The 5,583-nt window shown below is 31.8% G+C and overlaps 1 long non-coding RNA gene across 1 annotated transcript; it reads left to right on the forward strand.

Annotated features, from left to right (window-relative positions):
- Positions 1–442: 442 nt before the first annotated feature.
- On the forward strand, positions 443–1,248 carry LOC128033698 (uncharacterized). The gene is made up of 2 exons (XR_008189677.1): positions 443–555; positions 883–1,248. It is a non-coding gene; the product is annotated as an uncharacterized LOC128033698 (long non-coding RNA).
- Positions 1,249–5,583: the final 4,335 nt, after the last annotated feature.

Here is a 5,583-nt window from a genome sequence, read left to right on the forward strand (position 1 = left end):
ATTATTTAAGAGATAATAGATAAATTTTATATATATTAAATGGTTTAGGATTTAAGGTTTACTTGAGATTTGTTAAATGTTAAAATTTTATACAATCGTTAATGTTTTATATTTAAAAATATTTAATCTAAACCAATTGTTATATTGAAATATTAGATTTTAAAAATATTGATAAATAAATAAAATCACTTAACTAATAATTTTTAACAAATAAAATAAAGAATTTTTAATAGAGGAACGACGTCGTTTTGTTTAAAATAAAATGATTTTTTTGCGGCGTTTTTAATAAAAACACCGCAAAAGGTAAGCAATAACAGCATTTTTATAAAAAACGCCACAAAATTTATTTTTATCTAAAATATTTGGCACTGATTTTTCTCCAAATTTCCCCCCTAAAACCCCAAACTTCGCCCAAATTTCATTTTTTATCTAAAATAACTGAGGTATCAACTATTTGCAGTTGTGAAACATTTCGGATTCAGACCTACTTCTGGACACTATGTTTGCTACATTCGATCCTCTCTTAATATGTGGCATAAGATGAATGATTCAAGGGTAAGCGTTGATAAATTTGTTCACATTTTAATGTGCATTTTGGATTTTATTAAGGATAGTTATTAACATATCCAGTTTCTGAACTGGATACAATGTGTTTCTTGTTGAAAGTTTCTTACTTATGAAGGATACCTTACAGAGGGTTCTGTTTCCCCACTGCTTTAAATATTTTGCTTGTTCTTCAAGCATTTGGATATGATAATTTCACTGATATTGCAAATTTCCATCCTAAGTTAGAAATTTAAGTGTCAACTTGTAATATACTCGATAACATTTTGATGCTACTTAGAATAATAGTGCATAATGGTCATGTTCTGCCTTTTCTAGGTTACTTGTGTTGAAGAAGAAGTTGTGCTGTCCCAGGAAGCCTACATTTTGCTCTATGCTGAAAAGGGTATACCTTGGTTTTCATCTGCAATAGAAGTGCAAAAGCCTTGTGCAGACTCTGGAATTTCTGATTCTTCACCAAAGTCCTAGACGACATAGACTTTGCCTCCAATCTTGAGGTGGAAAAGAGTGCCAATTGCAACGCCAATGAAATTAGATGTTGCTGATAGAGCTTCAACTCAATTCTCTTGCGATGTGTATAGTCATAGGCAGGTTCAACTAGTCGTTTCTCATATGTATTATTTATTTTAGTTTTGATTCTAAATTTTTATTTTTACTTTAATATTTACAACAACTTGAGTTCTAGCTTTTGGATTTTAATTGTGTTATTAATTTATTATTTTAAATTCTAAAACTAAACTCATTAATTTTTATATTTAGTTTTAAAGTTAAAATTTTCATAGAAAATTTAATTTAAATAATTTTTTTTATTTCTCCTTAAATTTATATTTAAAGTTCAATTTTAAAAAATAAAACATAATATAATATTTATCATAAAAATAAATATTATTTGATTAAAATAATTTTTTTAAAGGTTATGTTTTTAGCGGCGTTTTTGCAAGAAGAGCCGCTAAATATCATGGCCTATAGCGGCGTTTGTGAGAAAAGCGCCACTAAAGGTCATGGTCTTTAGCGGCATTTGTGATAAAAGCGCCGCTAAAGGTCATGATCTATAGCAGCGTTTGTGATAAAAGCGCCGCTAAAGGTCATGGCATCATTTGTGAAAAAAGCGCCGCTAAAGATCATGGCCTATAGCGGCGTTTGGGGGAAAAGCGCCGCGGCGTTTGTGATAAAAGCGCCGCTAAAGGTCATGATCTATAGCGGCCCACAAATGCCGCTATAGGTCATGATCTATAGCGGCATTTGTTATAAAAGCGCCACTAAAGGTCCTGGTCTATAGCGACGCTTTTTTCACAAACACCGCTATAGACCATGACCTATAGTGGCGTTTGTGGGAAAAGTGCCGCTAAAGGTCATGGTCTATAGCAGCGTTTGTGGGAAAAATGCCGCTAAAGGTTATGACCTTTACTGGCGTTTATTTCTAAAAACGCCGCAAAAGTTAGCGACGCTGTCAATAGCGGCGTTTTTTGTGGCGCTTGTCGAAGCGCCGCTAAAGGCCTAAAAAAGCGCCGCTAAAAGCCTATTTTGGTGTAGTGGAACTTTGAAAACAACATTAAAAATAAAAAAAATTTAAACTAAGACCAATGATATTTCAATGAGGAATTGTCAAAAAAGTAATAATAATAAACTAATTGAGTTCCAAAGTCTTCTCCTACAAAAGCCATTGAATAATAATAATAATAATAATAATAATAATAATAGACTTTCAAAGTCTTGTTTGTCCTCCAAAATGAATAAATAATCACCACCAAGTTAGATGAAACAGCCATAAACATCAGCACAAAAATCAGATTCTTAGGAACCAAAAATGCTGTACAAGAAATCAGCGATGCGTTTGATACTAGTCCTACTGCTATCATTTTCTCTACTCTTACCTCCATCTTCAACAACAAACACTGACTTAACTAGTAAGTTGAATTAAAACTATATATAGAACTTGTTCTTCATTTCTTATATGTTTTATTGAATACTTTGTGTTGATATTTGGGATTAAAATTGTAGTTAAGGAGAGGAATGAAGTGATACATAGAAATCTAGGCGGAGGAAAACCACCTTCATGTCCTCCACTTGATACTGCTTGTGATGCACATAGTAATCTTCCTCCTGCTTCACATTGATGATAGCTAGAAGGAAATTGCGTTACTAGAGCAATTCAAATGAATGATTATTCGACATGATTACTAGTGATTTTGTATTTTTATATTTTCATATTTCCAATCCTGCTTAGAAGGCTTTATATATTTTAAATAAATTTAGGAGGTTAAAATTTTATATGATATGTATTTTGATATATTCATTTATTTGTATTTTGTTTGAATTGCAATGTCGCTTCAAAAACTTCAACCTTAATATTTATGTGTTCAAATACTTTCCAAATACACCTTTAGGATTATGTGCCACAAATCTAATATATATACTCTTGAGGTAAAAAATTGAGCAATTTGTGGGGTGTGCTTTGAATTTATCAAATATTTTATAGGCACTTAAGAAGATGTACGACGATTTATCGAAGAAGAGCTAAAATAGGCTTGACGTTGGGACAAAAAGGTCCTTGCACTATAGCAAAACAGGTTTTTAGCAGCGTTTGAATGAAAAGCGCCACAGAAAATCGAGCATTAGCATCGAATTCTAACAAATGCTGCAATATGTAAGCAATAGTGGTGCTTTTTCAAAAACGCTGCAAATAATCAAGCATTAGGGCCGCTTATATAAAAACGCCGCAAAAAACTTGGGAAAAACGACACCATTTTCCTTTTTGAGCTTCAGTACCATTAGCAGCGATATTTAACAAACGCCGTAAAAAACCTAGAATTAGCGGTGCTTTTCTAAAAACACCGCTAAAGATCAAGAATTAGCGGCGCATCATGAAAAACGTCGCTAAAGGTCAAACATTTGCGGTGCTTTACGAAAAACACCGCAAAGAAGTTGAGAAAACGACATTGTTTTCTATTTTTAGATTTAGTGGTATTAGCGGCGCATTTTAACAAATGTCGTAATAGATCGAGAATTAGCGGGACTTTTTTCGAAACGCCGCTACAGATCAGGTATTAGCGGCGCTTTTTGGGAAACGTCGCAAAAAAATGAGCAAAACAAATTTTTTTTTTGTTTAGCATTAGCGGCACTTTTTAAGAAACGCCGCAAAAAATTGTTTTATTCACTTTTTGATTTAAGGTTTATGATATTAGGGTTTAGAGTTTAGGGGTTAGTATTTAAGGTTTAATGTGTATGGTTCAGGGTTTAGGGTTTATGATATAATGTTTATTATTTTCGGATTAGAATTTTGAGTTTTGCGTTTATGGTTTAGAGTTTGGGGTTTGGGGTTTAGGGTTTAGGATTTAAAATTCCTTTTTAATTACTTTTGTCCTCTGTAATATTTATATTTAGGGTTTAGGGTGTATGTTTATGGTTTGGGGTTTAAAGTTTAGGGTCTAGAGTTTTAGGGTTTAGAGTTTAATTAATACTGTAAAGGTTTATGGGTTTAGGGTTTAGGGGATTAGGGATTAGGGATTATGATTTAGAGTTTATGGTTTAGGGTTTTAAAGTTTAAATTTTATGGTTTATGGGTTTTAAGGTTACGAGTGTTTATGGTATTGAGTTTAGGGTTTAGGGTTTAAGGTTTAGGATTTCTTTTTGGCTAATTATGAATTTCAACCTTCTATTTTATGAAAAAAAGTTAAGCTTTTACTTTAATTCATTAGAATTTAATCTTTGCATTTTAAAAAGACTAATTTTAAAATAATTAATAGAATTATTAAAATTTTAAGATACCCAAATTAAATTATTTTTAATAGTAGAGGAAGAATTGTCTTCCATCATTATATTCAGTTTTAAAATTGAACAATTAAATACTGTCATATTAAAATTTTAAAAATTTAACAATTAAAAATAATGTCATATTAATGTATCAAAATTTAATTTTATAAAACTATTAAATATTTGAAAAATTTTAACAATAGTGGTGTTTGGACCAAAAATGCCGCAACAATGTCTTAAAAGTTATACAAAGAGGCGCCGTTTGGTTATAGGAATTTTATTTTTAGTGGCGATTTTCTCCAGAACGCCGCAAAAGGTATGCAATAGCGGCATTTTTTTTATAAAAATGGCACAACAATGTATCAAAAAGTGTATGAAAATGGCGTCGTTTGCTTAAATGATTTTCACTTTTTAGTGGCGTTTTTCTCAGAATCGCCGCAAATTGTAAGCTTTAGCGGTGTTTTGGCTTAAAACGCCGCAACAGTGTATTAAAAATTGTTCAGAACGTCACCGTTTCATTTCAAGAACTTAAAAATTGTTCAAAACGTCGTCGTTTTGCTTAGCTTAGCAGTTTTCTTCCCCTTTCCCGCACCCAGCCCCTAATTCCCTTCCAAATCCCTAATTCCCCTTCGAAATCTCTTCCAAATCCCTAATTCTAGTCATTCACAGAGTCGAACCTGCAGAACTAGCATTGATTTTATTTTTGTTTATTTGATTCTTCATTTCGTCGATTTACTTATTGGGAGCATTTGCTTCGGTTTCTTCACAACATTTAGACGAAGACAAAGTAGATGACATTCTGTTTTTTGGGTAAGCTTGAACCAGTTTCATTTCCTTTTCTTTATGTGTTTAGGGTTTGGGTTATTCTTGTTTGTGTGAATTCTTTGTTTATTTCAAAGTTATTGACCCTGAAATCCAGTCAATTCGTCTTTGATTTTAGGGTTTCCGAACACATAAAACATTCGCATTTTGGAATTTACTCGTGAAATCTGTTCCGAACTGATTTAATTTCTCTTCATCTTCCTAAAGGTATTGTTTTCTTCTCTCTTAATTCTAGTTTTAGCAATTTAGTCTGTTTAGGGTTTTAACCATTTACTGTGTTACATTTTGGCCATAAAATGTATGCTTTCGAATGCCTGAATCTATTTTGTATTGATATATATTTTTAATTTGTTTGTGGTTAAAGTAATTTTCAAACTTAAAAACGATTTGAAAGCATATTCTAAACTTGTTAATGAGATATATTCTAACTGGGACTAAATTCAG

Source organism: Gossypium raimondii, chromosome 10 (genome assembly GCF_025698545.1).
Source record: "Gossypium raimondii isolate GPD5lz chromosome 10, ASM2569854v1, whole genome shotgun sequence".
Classification (NCBI taxonomy): domain Eukaryota; kingdom Viridiplantae; phylum Streptophyta; class Magnoliopsida; order Malvales; family Malvaceae; genus Gossypium; species Gossypium raimondii.